At 39.0% G+C, this 24,587-nt stretch overlaps 1 protein-coding gene across 12 annotated transcripts in view; it reads right to left on the reverse strand.

Annotated features, from left to right (window-relative positions):
• LOC105494308 (signal induced proliferation associated 1 like 1) overlaps positions 1-24,587 on the reverse strand; it is a 410,938-nt gene that overhangs the window by 192,661 nt on the left and 193,690 nt on the right. For all 12 annotated transcript variants that reach the window (XM_071099945.1, XM_071099943.1, XM_071099944.1 and 9 more), the window contains one exon: positions 13,767-13,828. The gene's annotated coding sequence lies outside the window, so the exon portion shown is untranslated. The remainder of the gene's footprint in view (positions 1-13,766; positions 13,829-24,587) is intronic.

A 24,587-nucleotide genomic window follows, 5' to 3' on the forward strand; every position in this document is an offset into this window, starting at 1 on the left:
ATCCTATGACCTAATTGTTCTATTCCTAGGTATTACCCAAGAGAAATGAAATTTCATGTCCACAAAATGACTTGTACAAGAATGTTGATAGCTATTTTATTCCTAACAGCCAATAGTCAGAAACCCAAATCTTAAAGGACAACTAAGATCTTTGCATTTTATTGGATATATATAATACCTAAATTTAAAAAGAACTTTAAGAATTAAGAATAAAGATATAAAAGAGTGATGGGGTAATTTTCCCACTCCTTCACTTTTTGTGACATACTAGAAGCAAGAAGAGAGAGAATGGAAAAGATCTGAGAGTGGGTAGGGCAGTGGGTGCTGGAGAGGACAGGAGAGAGCCTGAGAAGATTTACAAAGAAAAAGCATGAAGAGATGAGGAAGGAGGAGTGAGTGGAATGACACAATTAGACAATTCGCATCCCAGAGAAGATGAGAGGGACTGGCAAAGACAGAACAAAGAGGTTAGCTACAGAAAAGAGTAGGACTTCATAAAAGTTGAGAAACATATAAAGTTAAGAATGGAACACAGAAGAAATGAAGGGGCACAGTGGATCATGCCTGTAATCCCAGCACTTTGGGCCAAGGCTTGATCCTAGGAATTCCACACCAGCCTGGGCAACATAGCAAGACAAAAACAGAATGGGAGGGGTGGGGAGGGGAGGAAAAAAAAGCCAGGCATAGTGGTGCACGCCTAACTACTCGCGAGGCTGAGTGGAGAGGATGGCTTGAGCTGGAGCCCAGGAGTTCAAGGCTGCCAGTGAGCTACGACTGTGCACTGTACTCCAGGCTGGGTGATAGAGTAAGACCCTATTTGTAAAAAAATAAGAATACAGAAATGAAGGAGTCAGGGGACTGGGAAGTAAGTTTACTCTCTAGCAGACTGGATCCATGGTCATGCCATTGATTTCTTCCCATCCCTTAACCCCAAAGTCAGTAAGTTATCACTGATCCTTAGGTGTTTTACAATTCCTTTGTGCCATCCAATGGCAAATATATGGAATGGGGAGCCTTGAGCTATTACTGTGCAATGGCTACAATACTTATCTAAAAATAATGAGAGAATAACTGGCACTAGAATCTCTGTTCTGAATGATATATGCATTATGTCAACATACCTTAATGTTTCTGCTGCTGTTGTCAGAGACAGAGTTTCACTCTTTCACCCAGGCTGGAATGCAGTAGCATAATTATAGCTCACTGCAGCCTTGACCTTCCAGACTCAAGCAATCCTCCTGCTTCAGCCTCCCAAGCAGCTAGGACTACAGGTGTGTGCCAACATGCCCAGCTAATTTTTATTTTTTAATTATTATTTATGTAGTGATAGGGTCTCACTATGTTACCCAGGGTGGTCTCAAACTCCTGGGTTCAAGCAATCCTCTAATCTTGGCCTCCCAAAGTGCTGGGATTATAGGCATGAGCTGCCACATCCGGCTGAGATTAACTTTTATAGAAAGAAACATGCACTGGCCCATCTGTTTCCTGCTCTTTGAATGACTTGTTTTGCTACTTTTAACAAGTAACTATGCAGTTGGGTCTTTATTTACTTATCCTTAAAGTGGAATTGTTATAGATATAATGAACATTAGAATCCTTACATTAGTCAATTATTCTAAAAATGAAACATGCCTTCTTGGTTAATGTACTCATTATAGGCAGAACTTATCATTTAATAAATGATCCATAAAGGAGCTAACTTACCTCACATGGAGCAGCAAATTATTCTCACCAGAAGGACAGAGAAAAAATTATCTTCCATATAGCATAAATAAGTTCTTTTTTTTTTTTTTTAAAGATGGAGTCTCGCTCTGTTGCCCAGGCTGGAGAATCTTGGCTCACTGCAGCCTCCACCTCCTGGGTTCAAGCAATTCTCCTGCCTCGGCCTCCCGAGTAGCTGAGACTATAAGCGTGCGCCACCACGCCTGGCTAATTTTTTTTTTAGTAGAATTGGGGTTTCACCATGTTGGCCAGGCTGATCTCAAACTCCTGACCTCAGGCAATCTGCCCGCTGGGACCTCCCAAAGTGCTGGGATTCTAGGCCTGAGCCACCCCGCCCAGCCAGCATGAATAAATTCTGATTAATGCGTTACAGCTTGGCTTTCTTTCCACTGTATATTTGAATACTTTTTTAAAACACTACATGATTTTGCCCTAATTTCAAACAATGTAATGTCTAAATAACCGTCTCTCTTGAAGGAGGAAAATTCTGTTCTAAGAGTCAGAATGTTTTCAGCAGAGTGAAACAAGTATTTCCCTTGTCACTGTATTCTTTTCCTCATTCAGCAAAGACATCACTTCCACGACAAATGACACAACCTTTTTTTGTTAGTCCTATAGCACATAACTGTAACACAACCCTTTTTATTTAGTTTTAAATTTTTTTTAATTTTATTTTTCATAGAGATGCGGTCTTGCTATATTGCCCAGGCTGCTCTTGAGCTCCTGGCCTCAAACAATCCTCCCACCTCAGCCTCCCAAAGTGCTGGGATTATAGACATGAGCTACCACCAGACCTAGCTGTACTTAAAAAAATCCAAAATTCCTAAAAATAAATTTTGTGAATCAGTTCTATCAGCTTTTCATGGTATTTTGATTTCAGTATATACTGGAAATGAAGGAATGGACATTAACTCAGAAATGTCCCTCTAATCAGGCAGTCTTACAACAGAGGCAGGATCAGCCCAGCTCTTCCCCTCAGAGGAACTAGCTGCTGACAGCAAGCGATTAGTGTTCTGAAACAATTCCAAAGGGCTTGTCAATGTAAACTATCGGCTGCTATAAGAAATGTCAAATCTCCATGATAAGATATTTTTAAAGCTCCCCACCAGAGTCAACACAGGTTTACTATAAAATGCGAGAGAGCATTTCTGATGAGGAATTGCTGCCAATGCCGAAGCATTTCTCAGCTGCTTCCAAATGTGGATGGCATCGTCCCACTGGATGAGGCGCCTGCTCAGATAATGTCTTGCACAGAAGCAGCTTCGCTTCACCCTTAGGGTGTTGCTGACAATACAGACAATAGTTCGCTTTCTAGCTACAGTAATAGATTTAATTACTTGGCTATTTTGGGAGATGGAGGAAGGAAAGGCCCCCCCTCCAACTCTTCCTGCAAATTATATTTCCTGTAGTCCAGGTCACACATCTCTCCATGAGAAGAGCTTTTCAGATCAACACACAAATTGAAATGCCTGAGGGCAATGAGTTAAATCACAAAACAAAAAGCATTATTCTATATAACAGCTCGACAAAGGCTACAAAATCCATCTGTCAGAGAAATAGTCCTCTCTGAATAAGAAATTAGATTCAGACTCTCTGGTCAGTTATTTTTCATGTGGCTAAGAACTTCATGGTCACTGCCAAAAGAAATTTATTGCCATATATAAAGGGCAGTGATTCTTCAACTTGCAAATATTATGAAATACCAGCAACTCATTTTAATGCAATATATGTCATATTTGTTCAGCGTGCAAATAGTTTTCCATTGGAAAAGTTCCAAGCTGGCCTAATCGAGAAATAGCTATTCTCTGGAAACACTATTGTCAAAAGCAGCCATTTCACCAATGGAGATCACGTACTGAATGGAGAATATTTACACTAGGCCACACAAGCAACGAATAATATAGTAAAGACAATACTCTCCTCCATTTCTGACACTTCTACAGCTTATGAGACAGTGTTTTTGTATTCATTATCTCATTTTGGAAAACTGGCCAAGGAGCAGGAAGGACTGTAGAGAGCATCCTTGAATGGGGTGTGCACTGACTGTCCTCCAAACAGAACACATGGCTTTATAAAGGTCACAGGAAAAACAACGCAGCTCTCTGCTCTCAGAGGAAAAAACTAAGGAAATCAAAATGAGTGCATCTTCCCTTGTGCTGAAAAACATTTGAGAAATACCAAGAAGCTACTCTGTAGACCACTGTGTTCTCCCGGATTTGAAAGCAACCCTGCATGACTGCAGTTAATGATGTGCACATTTAATAAACACCATCGAAATAAACAAACAAAAAAGTCTGAAGAACAGACTGCAACTACTCAAGGAATCAGATTTTGTTTCTTTCTCTCCTTTTTCTTTTCTTCAGTCATTTATCAAGCACTGAAACAGAAATGGGACTATTTTGCCATCTTGTATCCAAAAACACCAGAAAACAGACACAAACTCCAAAAAGCACCATGACCCTGCCTCTATTACAACCTTAGGAAGATGGTGAACTTGACAATGAAGCTTAGAGACCAGACTTGGCAATAAGGACAGAGAGATGTGAAATAGCAAACTAAAGAAGGCAGAAGAGACACACACTCAGGAGTCCAGATCCCAATCTGCCAGACTACACACATTTAACTGCCTTCCTTGCAAAGGATCATGTCCCTGTGCACCAGGTGGAAAGATTATTCCTAAAGCAATTATTCCAAGCTGTGGCTCCATACCACCTCTAGAGGACTCCAAGAATCTCAAGGAATTTGGTAAAATTTCAGAACAAAATTTTATTTCAGCTAATTTATGGAAGACTGAAGAAAAAAAAAAATGTAAGAATAGTTAGATATCAGCTCACTGGGACCAATTCTTACCTTAAAACCTGAAGGGAAAATAACTTCTCACTGCTTTTAAGAAAAAGGGAGATCTTAGTTTATAACAGTAGGGAAGAAGGTTCAATTATTAAAAATAAAAACTGTTCAAATTATTTTATACCCTCTTCACAGAACTGATGAAGGAGGAATTCATCTGGTAGGAAATTAGAAAGGAGAGAGTGAGCCTTTTTTTCCTCCTGCAGTTAACAAATCAGCAAGTCAGTCAAACTCTTAACTGACTATACATTATAAAAACAAACACTGACAAGCTAGCTATTGCTCAAACGCCATCCTCAGACCCTGATGAAAAAAATGGCAGTTACCTGGTCTAATTCAGGGTCACACGAAAACAGCTACAGGAGCAGTGGCAGATTTTACTTTTTAAGACTCTCTCATTTTCTTCCCAAATCTGGCCCACCACTTCATTCTTTACCTGAACTTGATTTTTACTACCATTCTCCACTTAGAAGAAAGTAAAACTACTCTCTCAAGAAAAAAAAAAAAGAGAGAGAAAGAAGGAAATGAAGATGCAGGGAAAAAAGCCCACTCTGAAGCAATGAGAAGGAGGAATGGGAGGCCAACTGAAAATACTTTATCTAAATCCTCTGAAAAGAGATTACACCAGAATTACTCATCTAAAATAAAAACCTATCAATCTGTCTGTGTAGAAACAGTAAACTTAGCCAGGCTTGGTGGCTCACACCTGTGATCCCAGCTCTTTGGGAGGCTGAGGCGGGTGGATCACCTGAGGTCAGGAGTCCCAGACCAGGCTGGCCAATATGGTGAAACCCCGTCTCTACTAAACAAAATATCAAAAATTAGCCGGGCCTGGTGGCACACACCTGTAATCCCAGCTACTTGAGAGGTGGAGGTGGGAGAACCGTTTCAACCCAGGAAGTGGAGGTTGCAGTGAGCCAAGATCGTGCCACTGCACTCCAGCCTGAGCAACAGAGCAAGACTCTGTCTCAAAAAAATAAGTAAATAAATAAAAGAAATAGTAAACTTAACAGAATCAGTGGCACAAGGATGAAGAGATCATGTTGTAACTTGGTAAGAATCCAAGAAGTAAATAAACAGGGATGTCACTACCATTAGAGCTGAGAATAGGTAACTGAAATAAATCTAATGAGAGCCATGCAAGAAAACCAACCCATGCACAACCCTAACATTGTGAATAAAAGAGTTCAGAACTACTGCATATGATCATACAAAATCTAAATATCCCATAAAGAAAAATAGGCAAGAAAGAAACAACTGCTACTTACTAATATTTTTTAACAAGTAAAAATTTGCCTATTGCTTCCTTCAGGTATTTAAATGCTAAAATCTCAATGTGATGCTTAAAATTAAAAACACATTACAATACCAGAGAATCAAAATTTGAGCATTTTCCAACAATACAACATTATAATTTAAAACTTGGCAATATCTGCCTAATTTAAATCAGTCTCTCAATGGAAGGTACTGCAACTGCAGAAGTGAAATCCAGCAAGCTACTGTTGTATAACCAAAAGATCTTCCAACACAGTGCTATGTTTTTGCTAACATTAACAGCTGCTGAAACACATTCTTTTAAAAATCATTTTCTTCCAGGGGTGGAGTTTCCAAAAGAATTCCAGGCTAAAATCTAAATAGACACTGTTCCAAAACTGAATGATACCACAAAATGCAGACTTCCTTTAAAACAACTTTTACACTCTTTACTTGGAAGAGAGGGCAGAGGACAAAGCTCTCATCATTTACTCTGTTTATACCACAATGGCTTCAAGACAGCAAACTGTGGGGATCATCACTGACCAACTGGTTGAAGTGCATTACTGCTCATAGAGAAAGCTTCTGTTAAGCATAGACACTTAAAAGAAGCCCACTGGAAGTTAAGAGGGCTGTGGCATACTAAGTTATCCTGAGCATTAGAGAAGGAAACCAGCAAACAAGTGCTCGGAAGCCATCAAAATCGCACAAAGGACAACTACTTTCAGATCCAGGGAGATGACTGTTGCTTACATAAACCTTTGTAGTGTAATGATTTGAAAGCCAGACTTTTTTTTTTTTTTTGAAAGTTATTGTAAGTTGAAGGATGAGAGAATGTTAGTGGAATAATCAGAGACCTTAGCACAGAATTCCTTAAATTTTACAATGTAGCATTGTTAAGTTACCGGAAGTTGCCATAGGATGGCGAGGCAACAGACAGAAGAGGAGGGACATCAGATACGATGTAGCAGGGGACAGATATACTATGTTAAAAACCATTTTTAAAAATCTAGGAGGAAGCCTGTAATCCCAGCACTTTGGGAGGCCGAGACGGGCAGATCATGAGGTCAGGAGATCGAGACCATCCACCATCCTGGCTAACACGGTGAAACCCCATCTCTACTAAAAAAAAAAAAAAATACAAAAAACTAGCCAGGCGAGGTGGCGGGCACCTGTAGTCCCAGCTACTCGGGAGGCTGAGGCAGGAGAATGGCATGAACCCGGGAGGTGGAGTCTGCAGTGAGCTGAGATCCGGCCACTGCACTCCAGCCTGGGCGACAGAACAAGACTCCGTCTCAAAAAAAAAAAAAAAATCTAGGAGGGACCGGGTATGGTGGCCCATGCCTATAATCCCAGCATTTTGTGAGGCTGAGATGGGCAGGTCACTTGAGGCCAGGAGTTCGAAAACAGCCTGGTCAACATGATGAAATCCCTTGTCTACTAAAAATACAAAAAAAAAAAAAAGAAAAGAAAAAATTAGCTGGGTGTGGTGGTGCATGCCTGTCATCCCAGTTACTCGGGAGGCTGAGGCAGGAGAACTGCTTGAACCTGGGAGGTGGAGGTTGCAGTGAGCTGAGACTGTGCCACTACACACCAGCCTGGGTGACAGAACGAGACTGTCTCAAAAGAAAAGAAAAAGAAGAAAACACACAACAAAACAAAACCTAGGAGGGATTCTGAGATTCAGTTATCCCTTCATAATAACTACATGCAGCTTCTGATGACTTAACTTTCTTATCTTTCCATCAGAGGAGCAGAAGTCATTTCTTTTAAAAGTATGTTATCATTCTACTCTTTCTATATAGCAGCTCATTTTATATTATCCCTTCACTTAAGAATCAAGAGGAAAATTCATGCTTACATAGAGAAACATGCCCGGCATAAGAAAAACCTTCCTAAAAAAATTAGTGGAAACAGAAGTTAACCAGAATAGGGCAGTTACTCCTTCAAGAGGTGCTTCGCTTTCTTTCATCTTATAATAAAATGAACACAGCTAATAAATACTTCCAGTTTAGAAGACATTAAGTCTAACACACACCATACACAGGTATTTAAGAGTTTCTGGCTGCCATCATCTCCAGCCAGTCCCTTATTAATCACTGGCATTGGGTCCCCCTACCCATTCTCAATGGTGTGCTCTGTGTTCTATGAGAAGCTATTATTAGCCGATGTTAGTAATGGCCACTTCTGGATGGTAAAATGATAGATGGTTTTCATTTTTGTCTTTATGTTTATCTGCATTTTCTACTTGTTTTACTAGTATGTATTATTTTTGTAACAGTTATTTTTAATATTTGTTGAGAATAGCGTATTAAATGAGATTTTCCTTGATGCTTTGAACAAATACAACTGAATGTTATTCCAAGTGATCGTCACAATACTACTAAAGGATCAAATTACAGTAACAATGAATGCTGGATCTTGGCCTAAATCTTTATGATCAACAGACTCTATACACATGCAGAACAGACGAATGCACATTGGCTTCTCCATCTTTAAATTGAGACCACTGCACAGTTATACAATGGGGATACCATCAAATTTAGGGAAGGAGCCAAATATTCGGATAGAAATAGTGACAGATGGTCTCTCTGCACACACTGTTTAGAAAAGCTTTCCATTTTACAAAGGGGACAGCTAACTCCATAGGCCAGACTAATTTTATTCAATTGGTTTGAGAAGGAAATTTTTTTAAAAAATGAGGGTGGGAAGCTTTCATCAGGGATTACCATTCATTCACAAAATTAGGAAAGCATCTGTTACTAGATAGAATAAGATATAATCATGCATAAAACTCCTTTAGATATTTTCCTACCCATTAAGAACTCTAGAAGTCTTGATTGAGGTCTTACAGCACTGCACCCACAAACAAAAGATATTTGCTGCCATGATACCAGAGTTAATCTAGAAGTCATAAAGTATTGTTAAATTCCCACTAAGGTCAACCTTTCATGTCCCTCCATTTACATATCGGCTAATGACCCAATTATTTATACAAATGCAAACCAAGGGTAATGAGGTTGGGTGATTTGTTTTTGGTACTAAGGCATGATCTCTTGGCTTGCAACCAAAAGAGATTAAGTGAAAGATTAACTGGGTACTAAGCAAGTTCTGGGACAAACAGGATCACAGTTCTTAGTGAACTAGTACTCTTTTCTTATTTTTATTTTTGTAGAGATGGGGTCTCACTATATTGCCCAGGCTGGTCTCAAACTCCTGGCCTCCAAGCAATCCTCCCACCACCTTGGCCTCTCAAAGTACTGGGATTACAGGCATAAGTCACAGCACTCAGCCAAACTGGCACTCTTTGTAAATACAGCCTAAATCCCTAACATGAAGGTTTTTGTAATTTATATTAGGGAAAAGATATTCACCTACCCACCTAATGAGGAATTTTATCAAGGGTACTGACTGATGAAATATTTTACCAGTCAGTTTTTTAGAAACTCACTCTAAAGTCTTTCAATTTAACTCAGCATACGTTCTAACAATTTTATAATTTGAATATGTGATTTTTGACAACTCCAAAATGAAAGTGGCAAGGTCTGACAAACAGCAATGCCCTATACTAACAAAGACAACCTGAATCACAAGCATGTGCACATACAACCACAGACACAAAATGGCAGTTATGCCTTCACAACACAAAATTACACAGTGAGCTGTGGCTTTCTTCTACTTACTGCCAAAGACGCATTCCTCTGAGATGCCTGCTCACATATATTCCAACATGAAAATAAGGGTTTATTCACATATTAAAAAGCCAACTCACTTTACAAGTTGAAAATCTGGCCCTTTTTTGCTGCTGAATGAATACATTTGCTTGTCCTTTTTCTCTTTAGAGCAGACACAGTGCTGGGAGAGAAGTGCTGGTAAAGATTCCTAATAAACTATCAGAAAAAAATGAAAAAGGGTAATTTATCTAGGAAAAGTCTGCATTTTACGTCTATTCCTAAGTGACTTATAAATGCCTGCAACTTTAGAATATAATTATTTTAAAGTTTTGTTATAAATAAATTGAGACAATGCAAGAAAACTTTTGATTTCTTAAAAATAAATTGAAACACTGTCAACTTACTACTTAGCAAACACACACAAAAAAATGACTTTCACCCACTTCATTGCCAGGTACCCTAACAGGTCTCAATAAGTCTACTGACCCAACATTTTGAGAAAGGGAAGAGAGGAATATCAAATTTCCATTCTAAATACTGAGATACTGATTGTGAGACTAGTTAGGAGGAAGCAAAACAGATACAATATACATTTCCAGGATTTCCCCTGCCTCCACCGCCCTGTAGAGGTTAAGCAGAGGCTGCAGATGGCAAGACAGGTCTGAAAGGTCTGGGTGGAGAAATAAACCGGAGCTGGAAGACAGGCCACACTTCCTACCTTCTCACAAAGGAAAATAGTATGGAAAGCATGGAGGAATCTTCTAAAACTGACCCATGAGATCTGAACTGCTTACAAATGTCAAATATTCCACTGCTTTTCATTCTATCCAGGGAAAACATTTACTTTCATGAATGTATATGTACCCTCTATAATACTTTTAAAGACCAAGTATCCTTTTCTAATTCTCTCAATCACAGAAGAGTAAAAAACGTTTAGTAGCATTTCGGATAATTTGTGCCAATTTAGATGATTCATGTAGTATTGCTTTTCCAGACTAAATGGTCTATGGCCAGTGCTTTCAAGTCAACAAGGGTGCGGAGAGCAAGACCTAATTACAGATCTGAGTCAGTGTCTAGAAGCTCCCTCAGCCCAGGGGGCCATTCCCCACAAAGGCAGCATTTCATCTGGCAGTATAAAAACAAGCCAAGTTTTTGTACTGCTTTTCACATTTAAGCAAGTCCTTTTGTATGCCTTTAATATATATACAAGTCCTTTCATATATAAGAAAGAAGGCGGCTCCATTCCACAAGAAACAAACAAAAAAGAGTAATATCAGTTCACTGAATTGATTTTTCAAAGAAAATTTTCAATAGGCTTTTCCCCTTAAAACCCAACTATAGCACTCAGGTTTTTTTTAAAAAAGAAAATGCACACAAAACATTATACAACAAAAAATGCATTCACAAAGTATAAGATCTTCAAACAGTTTCAACAAAAGATGTTGTTTTCCTTCCTGTAACATGGATATAATATGTATAAAGGGGAAAAAATCTTTTGAGTTCACTTTTTTCCAACTGTTAAACATTTCAGTAAAAATGGCACACAGAAAAAATTTTTTATCATATTGTTGTAAATTTTTCTCTGATACTTTATCAGTAATTAGGTTCCCAAGTTGAAAGGATTAATGATTTTTGAATGGAACTGACTCAGTTTCATAGAGGCAACATTGTAAACAAGAGCAAAGGGTAATATGACTCCCCCAATAGTAAGGGAATTAGTTTTTTGAATGCAAAAGTTAAATGACTTAGGATTCATTTCAGGCCAGGCATGGTGGCTCATCTTTGTAATTCTAGCACTCTTGCAGGCTGAGGCGGACGAAAAATTACCCAAACTTGGTGGTTCATCACACCTGTATTCCCAGCTAACTGGGAGGCTGAGGTGGTAGGATCACTTGAGCCAGGGAGGTCGAGGCTGCAATGAACTGAGATTGCACCACTGTACTCCTGCCTGGGCAACAGAGTGAGACCCTGTCTCAAAAAACAAAACAACTATTACAAAAGCAAAAGCAAACAAAAAAAAAGATACATTTCACACAAGAACAAGATACAAAATGATCCCTAAGACCCAAAATTGGGTCACAAAGGACATAAGGGCACAACAAAGATTTCCAAGGAGGCTCCCAGATGACTGAGGTACAGTACTATTTCAGGGTGGAACCTGACAGCCAGTTCTTAGGAGTAGATCCCTCTTCCATACTACCGCTGCTAGTACAAAGTAACATAGTGACAAACTGACAAATTTAGGAAAAAAAAAAGACAAGAAAAAAAAAAAGAAGAAGTAAATTTTGTAGGCATAATGGAGAATTCTCACAATGCAGAAAAATGATGCCAGAAGCAGCATTTGGACTACAGAATGAATAGAGCTATTTAAATGAAACAGCAACCAACACACTCTGAAAAGCTCAGTTGATCTGTAAGTATCCTGCACATTCCACACCTGCACAGGAGTGTAGAAGTAGCTACAGAGAGTGAACTCAATGGCAGGCCAATTACCAGAGAAAAGTGCTTTGTATTAGTAGATAAGACAGAAAGCTATCAGCATGTTGGTTCAAACTCATCGACCATTCAAAATCTAAAACATTCTATCACAGATCACTAGGATATCTAATAATAGATCTTTTCACAAGTTCCTAAGAACAGATTTATAGCCTCTTTCAGTGATTCTCAATTTATTCTAAACTCCCTTATGATTTTGAGTAATAAATGCACATGGCATCTACATTTACAAAGTTACTACATTACAAAGTAATGTAGTTTGTAATGCAATGTAGTTTGTAATGTAGTTACAAAAGTAACTACATTACAAAGTTAAAGAGCATCCAAAAACCATATAGTACATATGTGGGAAGAGCACAAACAAATGCATGGGAATAATAAAGACCAAAACCAGGATACGGGTTTCTTGGGGATAGAGAAAGGGAAGTGCTGTTAGGGAGAAATATCCTGGGTTTTTAAATGTTCAATGGAATTGGTAAACATTCAATTTCTCTATAGAGGTGTTGAGGAGAGGTAACATGGATTTTGTTTTTCTGCTAATCAAAAAGGGAGTAAGGATATTTGTGTGATGCCTTATATGCTTTTCATATTTGAAATATTCCTACTAATTTTTCAAGAACGAAAACAAATAAGGAATTAGAAGGGTATAGGACTGTCCTAAGAAAACACAAAGAACAAGTCTGCACTGCCAAATATGCACCTACCTATACAAATGGATGATTTTGCCGGTATCCAAGACCCTTTTTAGCATTCACAGCCCAAGGTGGTTGATTAGGAGGCAAAACCTTCTGGGGGAGTGGGGGGTGGGGAAGAATCTGAAAGTGATATATTTTATTCTCATGTCTTTGAATACTAAATCACTACCTGCTAACTGTTAAGAGTGAAGAGTATGCCAGTCAACACCAACACACTCTGCCAGTTTAATTTAATGGTATTATTTTGCCTTGCTTTGCAATTACTCCCACATTTCCCTAGGGAGAAACTAATGGATTACTAAAAATAAAATGGAGATTAAGTGAATCACTTAGGCTGTTTTGGCTCCTAACTCAAACTGGCTTAAATAAAAAGGAAATGTATTGGCTCAAATGCTTGGACATCAGAGAAAGGGCAAGCTTCAGGGCTGGTTTCCTTGTGATTCTGGACTCTCCTCCACCCTGTGTGGCTTCTCACTCAGTCCGGAAGCCAGAATGCTGCAGCTACACCAGACCTCACACCAGCATACAACAACATCCAGAAGAAAGAGGCAGCTCTGTCCTAACCATGAGAAGCCTTCTGCCAGAAGCTCCAGGCAAACCCACATTGGAGCCACGCTGGGTAGAACAGGATTACAGGACCATCTCTGAAACTATCCCCCTGGCCAGGTGACACTCAGCACTCACTGAGGTAGCCAGAGTTCATGAGTCAATCATGGACAAGGCAGAAATGAGACTGCTCCTAATCAGGGCAAGCTGCAGTCAGTTCTTCAACCCCGTAACATGAGGAATAGATGGGATGCATAATATGGATCCAACCCTAATGTTCACTAAGTACTATTTACAGGGAATGGACTGAGCAATACTGTATCAGAATACGAAACAAATCACTATTACACTGTATTTGTATATAAAGCTATAGATTCAAAAAGCAGATAACAAATGAATTCATCTCTTTAAGAAAAGCAGATTTTTAAAAATTTTGTTTCTATATTTTCATTTCTCTAATTAGAAATTTAAACACAGAAAATCAACACTTTGTAAAGCAGGTAGGTCATAGGAAGTACAGCGTAGTACTTACTATATTCTTGTGCCATGGCTACTGAAATTTAGACAACAGCATCCACACCAATAAGGTATAATCTGAAATAAAATTAGAAAAAAAAAACTGTTTAAGTGCACAACAAATTTCACTAAAATAACAATAGCTGCATAATTTTCACATGTCTTTGTTCTAGAAGAGGCAAAACAGCCTTTCTAAGGTAAACAGTTGCTTTTAAGTTAGACATTGGAGAAAAATGTCTGTAGTATTATAATATTTCTAAATATTTTTAAGGTCACACGCATCTTTGTAGAGCTGACCATAACCAACCAAAACAAACAAAATACCTTTTTATCAAGTACTATTGACCTGGACTGCTATTTATAAAGCTGAAACAAAAAGGGGGAAAAATAGAATTGTTATTTTTCTTTTTTTGAGATGGAGTATCGTTCTGTCACCCAGGCTAGAGTGCAGTGGCATAATCTTGGCTCACTACAACCTCTGCCTCCCAGGTTCAAGCAATTCTCCTGCTCAGCCTCTCGAGTAGCTGGAACTAGAGGTGCGTACCATCATGCCCAGCTAATTTTTGTATTTTTAGTAGAGACAGGGTTTCACCATATTGCCCAGGCAGGTCTCCAACCCCTGACCTCAGGTAATCCACCTGCCTCGGCCTCCCAAAGTGCTGGGATTAAAGACGTGAGACACTGTGCCCGGCTGAAAAACAGAGTTATTAAACAGACCTCAAAAATCACGTAGTCTACTCACTACAAGACACAACTAACCCGTTCAATCCAATGCAATTTAAAGCTAGATAAATCAGCTTCGATTTCTAAATTCCTTAACTTGAAGATCTGAGGAGACAGTTCTCGGGATAAAAAATTGCAAAAATATGATTCCAATATTTGACACTGCATCATCTTACTTAGTAAAAATCTATGAATATTCAGCACACCATGGAGTGCTGAACAAACACACCCACATAACCTGAGATTCTTAAGACCCTGAAATTGCTTTTAATATTCAAAAGGGAAAGAAAATAGCCAGTACAATGGCTAACGCCTGTAATCCCAGCTACTCTGGGGGCTCAGGCATGAAAATCGCTTGAACCTGGGAGGCAGAGGTTGCAGTGAGCTTGTGCAACCCAGAGGTTGCACTGAGATTGTGCTGCTGCACTCCTCCAGCCTGGGTGATAGCGTGAGGCTCAGTCTCAAAAAAAAGGGAAAGATAAGAACTCTGTCCTTATCCAAACCTCAGGCCACATAACTATATAACAAACCACACCTTCAATTAAGAGGGACTGAAAAACATAAAAGTCTAACTAAGCTTTAAGACAATGAGGCTTCCAGGTAGTATTATGACAAGGCTGAGGATCACTGTCCATGTATCCAACAAATACAGTGCCTAACATCACTTGCCTTAGTGTGTGTGAGATTCAGCCATGTTGCTGTATTCACTATAGTTAATAAGCTTTTCAAAAAATTTTTTTAAAGCATTAAAAGAAGAAAAGTGGAAGCCTCAAAACAGAAGGAAATATTTGCAATACATATATCTACCAAAGGACTCCTTACAAATTAATATAAAGAACTCCTTACAAATTAATAACAGGGCTGTGCACAGAAGCTCGTATCTGTAATCCCAGCACTTTGGGAGGCTGAGGCAGGAGGATCGCTCGAGCCCAGGAGTTTCAGAACAGCCTGGGCAACATAGCAAGACTCTGTCACTATAAAAAAAATTAAAAAAAAAAAAAAAATTCAACATCTTCCTCAGTTTAAAAAATAAAAATAAATAAAAATAAAAAATTAGCCGGCACGGTGGCGCGCACCTATAGTCCCAGCTATTTGGGAGGCTTAAGCAGATGGATCACTTGACCCCAGGAGTCCGAGGGTGCAGTGAGCTCTAATTGCATCACCACATCCCAGCCAGAGCAAGACTCTGTCTCTGGGGGGAGAAAACAAAGAAGAAAAAGACAAGCCACCCAAACAGAATATAAAAATGGCTAATAAGCATATTAAAAGGTGTTCAACTTCATGCATCACCATGGAAATACAAATTAAAACTACAATGAAATAAAATTACATAATGATGAAAATGGTTGAAATGTTAAAATCTGACAACACCAAGCCTTAGGATGTGCAGCAATTCAACTCTCACACAATGCTGATGGGAATATAAACTGTAAAGCTGTTTGGCAGTATCCAATAAAGCAGAATATAAATATACCCTGCAACCCAGCAATTCCACGCCTAGGTAAATGCCTCCTGGGAATGTCCACACATAGATCCCACACAATAATTTTCCCTTAACTGTTAGTCGTAATAGCCGAAACCTAGTAACAAATTGTGGAATATTCATACAATGGAATACTATAGCACAGGAATCAGGACTTTTTTTTTTTTTTTTTAACCTGTAAAGGGCCAAATAGTAAATATTTCAGGCTTTGCAGGCCATAAAGTCTCTGTCCCTATCACATCTGCTCAAACCTGCCTTTGGAGTACAAAAGCAGCCATAGACAATATGGGCTTGGCTGTGTTCCAATAAAACTTTATTTACAAAAACAGCCAGTCCACCAGCCTTAGTTTTGCCTGCTACACAGCAATGAATATAAATGAACCATAACTAATACTAGAACACTAATAAATCTCACAAACATAATGTTGAGACAAAGAAGCCAGACACATGAAAGAATATACTGCATGATTCTGTTTTATAAAGTTCAGTAATAGGTAAGACTATGTAAGTCAGAATAATAGTTTCCACTGAGTGTAGGATGTCGGGGAAAATAGAGACTGGGAGAAGGAAAAGGGGGGAAATTTGGTGGGCTAATAATATTAGATTCCCTGATTTGAGTGGTAGTTTCACAACTATGTTCAATTTGGAAAAATTTATTAAGGTATAAATTTATAATGTACTTGTCTTCAATCTGAATAAAAAAAGTAAAATATTTCAGTAATTATTATAAATAAAGAATACGGGACACATTATTAAGTGGATGCTTTCTCATAGCGTGCTATACCCGGATTCAAACACTGACGCAATGCAAGCCTTGTGCCCTCACAAAGCAAGTTCCTGAAGCTCTCCCTTCACATCTACAGTGTGATGTCTGCATTGCAACTAAACTTCCTCTTCCAAGTTTCATGCAGGACTTGAGAACAAGCTATGATTAGATAGCATACACAGGAGTGGCAGGAGGTAAACGCAATACAGAGGGAGGAAGGAAAGTAACAGATGGGTGAAGAGACTGGTAGAAATGAGGCCCTACATTTTAACACAATCTGCTAAGTAAGCAATACACAATTTAAAAAGTAACAAACAGCTTAGAAACACAATTTGGAAGGCCACTGAACTTGCCTTTTGGACATTAAAAATAATGACAATTTAAAAGCTTACTAAAGCTCTTAAAAAAGGGATTTATTTCTGGTACAACAATTTCTTCCAAACTAACAGATTAAATAGGCAGGAAGTTTCAACTTTTCAAGTGAAGTAGCAAATGTGCCAATGATACAGTCTTGACTTTCTAAGCCTACATGTTTTCACATTATAAGGATTTACGTTCTATTGTATGGGCTTATGTCATTAGTGAAATGAAGAGAGAAGAAATAAAGAAAAGAAGGTGAAAATAATTGAAATCTAGTCACTATAGGCCGGGCGCAGTGGCTCATGCCTGTAATCCCAGCGCTTTGGCAGACCGAGGCAGGCAAATCATGAGGTCAGGAGATCGAGACCATACTGGCTGACACCGTGAAACCCCGTCTCTACTAAAAATACAAAAAAATTAGCCGGGCGTGGTGGCGGGCACCTGTAGTCCCAGCTACTCAAGAGGCTGAGGCAGGAGAATGGCGTGAACCCAGGAGGTAGCGCTTGCAGTGAGCCAAGATCGCACCACTGCACTCCAGCCTGGGTGACGGAGTGAGACTCCATATCAAAAAAAAAAAAAAAAAAGTCAGCTTGGCTACATGGCGAAACCCCATCTCTAGAAAAAATACAAAAATTAGCCAGGAGTGGTGATGTGAGCCTGTAGTCCCAGCTACTCAGGAGGCTGAGAGAGGATCACTTGAGCCCGGGAGGTTGAGCTGCAGTGAGCCATGATCATGCCACTTCACTCCAGACTGGGTGACAGAGCAAGATTATTAAATGTAGGGAGAGTAAAAGGCAAGTGAAAAGAAAATAAGGAAAGGAAGTCTTCCCATAGAAGTAAGAATGGAAATAAGTTTTGAATGATTACAGATAGGTGAGGTTGGGAGAAGAGAAGTATCATTCCAGGCAGAGAAAGAGAATGCATGCATGGAGACATGAATGAGTCAGTCATATCTGAGGTATAATGAGAAATCTGAGACAACCAGAATGTGATGTACAAGGATAAGCTAAAACTGAGATGTGGCCAGGTGTGGTTGAACATGCTTATAATCCCAGCACTTTGGAAGGCCAAGGCAGGACGATACTTGAGCCTAGGAGTTTGAGACCAGCCTCGGCAACATAGTGAGACCTCATCTCTATTTAAAAATAAACAAATAAATAAAACAAATGATGAAGGGACTTGTCAACCACAATGAAGTTTGAATTTTATCTTATAAGCATTACGGAACCATTAGAGTGGGAATTGGGGAATGAGAATGGAATACAAGGCATAGAGGGGGAAGTGGCATGTCTCAAAATATATCTTTTTACATAGTTTTGACATTTAGAATCATGGTAATGTTTGACAAAATTAAAAAAGCAAACACTTAACATTAACCAGTATATAAGGGTTAATGAAAGTGAAACATCAACAGTAACAACTAAACTGCATTAGGAATACATAACATAACCACATGACTACCCTGAAGGAAATGCAGAAGAACTAACCACTGTGGAAACCAGTATCTTGACTATAATAGACACTGAAGCTAGAGACAAAACAAATACAGAAAGGAGAAAGGCTAGAATGAATTCCACGGTATTAGATTTGAATCAGCAGTATCACTATAAAATCATGGTTTTTAACATGTGTTTCAATAGACAGACAAGAACAGATAAATGTAGATATGTGTATGCATACATATATTCATTTCCTAGCTCTGTTCTCTTAGAGAGCCTAAGGATAATCACATCTTAATAGCACAATTAGCACCCAGACGGTGGTTTCTAAACACCATCCTTCAATAGAAAGAACCAGGACTACTTGGAGAGATGTCTGGCTGCAAAACTGGGACAGGGAAAATACTAGGTGAGCCTGAAATATCCTCTGGTGCCAAAATGTAAGGAAGTGCTCAAAGAAGCTGGAGACTTCTTAAAAGGAAAGTGGAACCAAACTGAAGAGGCCACATCTTGAACAATTTAAAGGATTATAACCCATAGGATAAAACAAACATCCACAAGTCCATAGTGATAAAAAATAAATAACTGGATGTGTAAGTACATGGAAGAGAAGGCCAAACTCTTTCTTATAGGAAAATTTTAATGAATACATGCAAAGAGGATAATGGAAGCAGAAAAATCACCATTTGACAAACACCACAGATAAAAGGAAATAAGGAAACATAATTAAATGCAATGTTTGATCCTGGATTGGACCACAGTCCAAACAAAATACATTATTGGAACAGCTGACAGAAAACAAATACAGTGTAGAGATTAGTTAATAGTTTTCTATCAAGGTTAATTACCTGATTTAGATAATTTTACTATAGTTTTATAAGATAGTAAGATTTGGGAAACATGGGCGAAGGGTAGATGGAAGCTGTATGACATATCTAACTTTTTTTAAAAATTCCGAGATTATGTCAAAATAAAAAGCAAAAAAAGGAAAATATGGATAGACAAGAGATTCTGAGTCATAACCTTCATCTAAAATCTAGTTTCAGGCCTTTTTCTCTCTATTGCCAAATATTAAAGCTGACCAAGTGTGATATCTAAAAAAAACCCATATGTGCATATATGTATAAATGAGAAGTTTGAAAATATGAGCAAATAAGAGACTGTAAATAACCAAACAGAATGGAAAGAGAACCAAACCGCAGAGAAATTTAAAATGTGATAACTAAACTTTTAAAAAATTCATTAGGTGGATAAATTATAGAATGGACACACATGAACAGTGAATCAGTGAACTGAAAGACTGACCTTGAAAAATTACCCAGAATGTTTCACAAATAAAAAAAATGCAAACCTTAAAAGAGAGATTAAGGCCTGGTGCAATGGCTCACACCTGTAATTGCAGCACTTTGGGAGGCCAAGGCAAGTGGATCACCTAGCCTGGCCAATGTGGTGAAATCTCGTCCCAACTAAAAATACAAAAATTAGCTGGGCATGGTGGCAGAGCCTGTAATCCCAACTACTCGGGAGGCTGAGACAGGAGAATCGCTTGAACCTGAGAGGCAGAGGTTGCAGTGAGCCGAGATTGTGTCACTGCACTCCAGCCTGGGCAACAAAGGGAGACTCCATCTCAAAAAAAAAAAAGAAAGAAAGAAAAGAGAGAGAGATTAAAAAGCTTAGATGATAGAGTGAATAGACCTAAAATCTGCCTAAAAGGAGTGCAACTTGAGCATTCCAAATCGGAAAATCTGAAATCCGAAACGGTTCAAAACTTGAAACTTTCTGAGTGCTGCCATGATGCTCAAAGGAAATGCTCACTGGAGCTCAGATTTTCACATTTTCAGATATGGATGCCCAACTAGAAAGTATACTATAAATATTCCAAAATCTGAAAAAACCTAAAATCCAAAACACTTCCGGTTCCAAGCATTTCAGATCAGGGATACTCATACTGTACTAGAAGATGATAATGGAGAGAGTCTCTGGTATAAATGACACCAATCCTTGAATCCAGAAAGGCCAGCAAATAAGAAGCAAGTGAAAAATCAATACCAAGAGACATAAAAGTAAAACTACCGACCACTAAAAAAAAAGCAGTCTTAAAAGCAGCAGAGAAAAGAAAATCACCTACAAATGTACACCAATTAAGATGATGGCTTATTTCTCAAAAGCAACAATGGAAGCCACAAGAGAGAGAACTATTATTTTCAATAAACTAAGAGAAAGAACTATCAACCCAGAATTATATAGCTAGAGATAATTTCTTCTAGAACAATAAACATTTTCAGGCAAACAAAACCAAGATTTTACCATCAATAAACACACACTAAATTATATGACTTTTGCACAGCAGGAAAATGATCCCAGATGACAGACTTAAAAAGGTGAATCGTGATACCACACAAAAGATGACAACCAAATAAAGGGTTAACAGTCAGATGAAAGATGACTGACCCCATTCATCATGATAAATAAACCACAATGTGGTACCACTACATACCCATTGGAATGGCTGAAATTAAAACCATGTCACTAAGAATGCAGAGTAAATGGGACTCTCTTACACCTTGGGTAGCAGTGTTAACTGATACGGCTCCTTTGGAAAACTCGCAGCATCTATTGAAGTTGGACACAGGAATATGCTGTAATTTACCAATTTCACACCTAGGTAGACAGCCAGCATAAATGAACACGTATTTGTAGCAAAAGACACTAATGGGGTTCAGCACATGCTACTTCAAAATACGGCATCTTAGCATTTGAGAAAACCACAGAAGCAACCTTCTCCTGTCCTTCTATGAAGGAGGCCATAAAAGAATTCTCTAGCCTTCCTCTGAAGTAGGTTATAAGACCTTCATTCCAAAGATACCCTCCCTATACCTACAGGAAAGGAATGCCCTTATCTCTGAAGACACAGGGGCATGGAGCAGCTGAACAAATAGGCCTAGTTTATTACCACTGCCTCATACTCCCTTTGCCCAATCATACTTCTGCACAACTGTCCACTCATCATCAAATTTAGTATAAAAATACAGAAGTGTCACTTTTTCTTTGGGTCTTAATTCCTGAAGACTCCTGTGTCACATAAAACTTATACTAATAAATTCGTATGCTTCTCTTTTGTTAATCTGTCTTTTGTGATAGGATGTCAGCCATGTATCTAGCCATTGGAAAGAAAAAGAAATCTTTCTTCCCTACAACATAAACAAGGATGTTCATAGCAGTGCAATTCCTAATAGCCCAAAACTGAAAACAACTGCAGTGTACATCCACAGCAGAAAGAAAAGATAGGCTGGGCACAGTGGCTCACACCTGTAATCCCAGCACTTTGGGAGGCTGAGGCAGGCAGACTGCATGAGTCCAGGAGTTCGAGACCAGACTGGGCAACACAGCGAAACCCCGTCCATACAAAAAAATTTAAAAAGTAGCAAAACATGGTGATGCATTCCTGTAGTCCCAGCTACTCGGGGGGCTGAGGTGGGAGGATCACCTGAGCCTGGGAGATGGAGGCTGCACTGAGCTGAGATCACACCACTGCACTCCAGCCTGGGTGACAGAATATATAAATAAGTAATAGTAAAATAAGTAATAGTATAGATATTTATACAAAATATAAAATAAGTAATAGTAAAGAAAGAAAAATAATTGAGGAATTCCATATAACAGAATACTGTAACAATGAAAGTAATGAAATATTGCTACCTGTAACATGAATTATCATGAATATAATGCTGAAAGAAAAAAGCCATATACAAAAGTATATACTACCTAATTCCATTTACAGAAAGTTCAACACCAGGCAAAACTAATCACTGCTATAACTCACAGGAGTCCCATCAGGAGCTTCTAGAGTGACACTTCATTTTCTTGATCTCGGGACTGGTTTCATAGATGAGTCCAATTTTTGAAATTCATTGACCTATCCACTTATAATCTGTGCTCTGTGTGTATATCATACTTCAAAATAACATTTATTTAAGATTAAATAAGCAAAAACACTAGCAAGAATATCACAGAAAGGAATACTGTATTCTCATGGCATCCTATCAGTGACAAACAATTTTGATTTGTATTCTTACCAATGATGTTCACTTTGATGAACTGATTAAGGTGGTATCTGCCAGGCTTCCACCACTGTAATTTATTCTTTCTCCCTTTGTAATTAGTAAGTATTTCATAGGGAGGTAATCTGAAACTATGTAAATATCTGGTACCTCATCAAGCTTTCAATTAACGCATTTCATTATTTTTTAAAAAAAATATGTTTTTTAATTTTTTTGAGACAAAGTCTTGCTCTGTCACCCAGGCTTGAGTGCAGTGGTGCAACCACAGTTCACTGCAGCCTCAATCTCCTGGGCTCAAGCAATCCTCCCGTCCTCAGCCGCTAAGACTATAGGTGTGTGCTGCTACCACACCCAGCTAATCATTTATTCATTCTTACATTTATGTTATTCATTAATTTATTCAGTAGGTTATAATCCATTACTATTATTGTTTACTATAATTAATCACTACTACAATCAGTCAATCAATCAATCAATCAATCTTTTTTTTCCATAAGAGACTAGGTCTCGCTCTGTCACCCAGGCTGGAGTGCAGTGGTATGATCATAACTCACTCAAACTCCTGGCCTCAAGCAATAATCCTGCCTCAGTCTCCTGAGTAGCTAGGACTACAGCTGTGTGACACCATGTCTGGCTACTTTTTTTTTTTTTAATTTATTTGTTTAGAGATAGGGTTTTGCTATGTTGCCCAGGCTGGTCTCAAACTCCTAGCCTAAAACAATTTTCCAGCCTTAGCCTCCCAAGTAGCTGGGATTACAAGCGTGAGATGCTGTATCTGGCAATCATTTCCTCATTTTCTGAAACCACATGTTTTGGTCTCATTTCTTCAAGGAGTACTGGTTCCTTTTATTAGAGAATTTAGAAATCAAGATTCAGGCCAGCTGCGGTGGCTCCCGCCTGTGATCCCAGCATTTTGGAAGGCCGAGGCGGGCAGATCACAAGGTCAAGAGATCGAGACCATCCTGGCCAACATGGTGAAACCCCATCTCTACTAAAAATACAAAAAGTATCCGGGTGTGGTGGCGGGCACCTGTAGTCCCAGCTACTCAGGAGGCTGAGGCAGGAAAATGACATGAACCCAGGAGGTGGAGCTTGCAGTGAGCCAAGATTACACCATTGCACTCCAGCCTGGGTGACAGAGCGAGACTCCGTCTCAAAAAAAAAAAAAAAAAAAAAAAAAATCAAGATTCGGGTGCCAGATATGTTCATTGTGATTGGGGGATATTTCCAGGCACTGTCAATGGGCAGTGCTAGGGAATAGTAATGCATATGTGTTATACATCTACACAGATATCTACATCCATAGGATTTTATTAGGAGGGTTTTTGTTTTTGTTTGAGGCAGGGTCTCACTCTGTTGCCCAGGCTGAAGTGCAGTGGTGCAATCACAGCTCACTACTGCAGCATCAACCTCCTGGGCTCAAGTGATCCTCCCACCACAGCCTCCCAAGTAGCTGGGACTACAGGCACGTGCCACCACAACCGGGTAATATTTCTAGTTTTTTGTAGGGATGGGGTGATACGGTTTGACTGTGTCCCCACCAAAATCTCAACTTGAATTGTATCTCCCAGAATTCCACGTGTTGAGGGAGGCACCCAGGGGAAGGTAATTGAATCATGGGGGCTGGTCTTTCCCATGCTATTATCATGATAGTGAATAAGTCTCAAGAGATCTGATGAGTTTATCAGGAGTTGCCACTTTTGCTTCTTCCACGTTTTCTCTTGCTGCCATCATGTAAGAAGTGCTTTTTGCCTCCTGCCATGATTCTGAGGCCTCCCCAGCCATGTAGAACTGCAAGTCCAATTAAACCTCTTTTTATTCCCAGTCCTAGGTATGCCTTTATCAGCAGTACGAAAACGGACTAATACACAGTGTCTTGCCACGTTGCCCAGACTGGTGCCGAACTCCTGAGCTCAAGCGATCTGCCAGCGTCAGCCTCCCAAAGTGCTGGGATTACAGGCGTGAACCATTACATCCAACGAGACATTTTAAAAACTCAACAAAT

Source organism: Macaca nemestrina, chromosome 7, assembly GCF_043159975.1.
Source record: "Macaca nemestrina isolate mMacNem1 chromosome 7, mMacNem.hap1, whole genome shotgun sequence".
Taxonomy (NCBI): domain Eukaryota; kingdom Metazoa; phylum Chordata; class Mammalia; order Primates; family Cercopithecidae; genus Macaca; species Macaca nemestrina.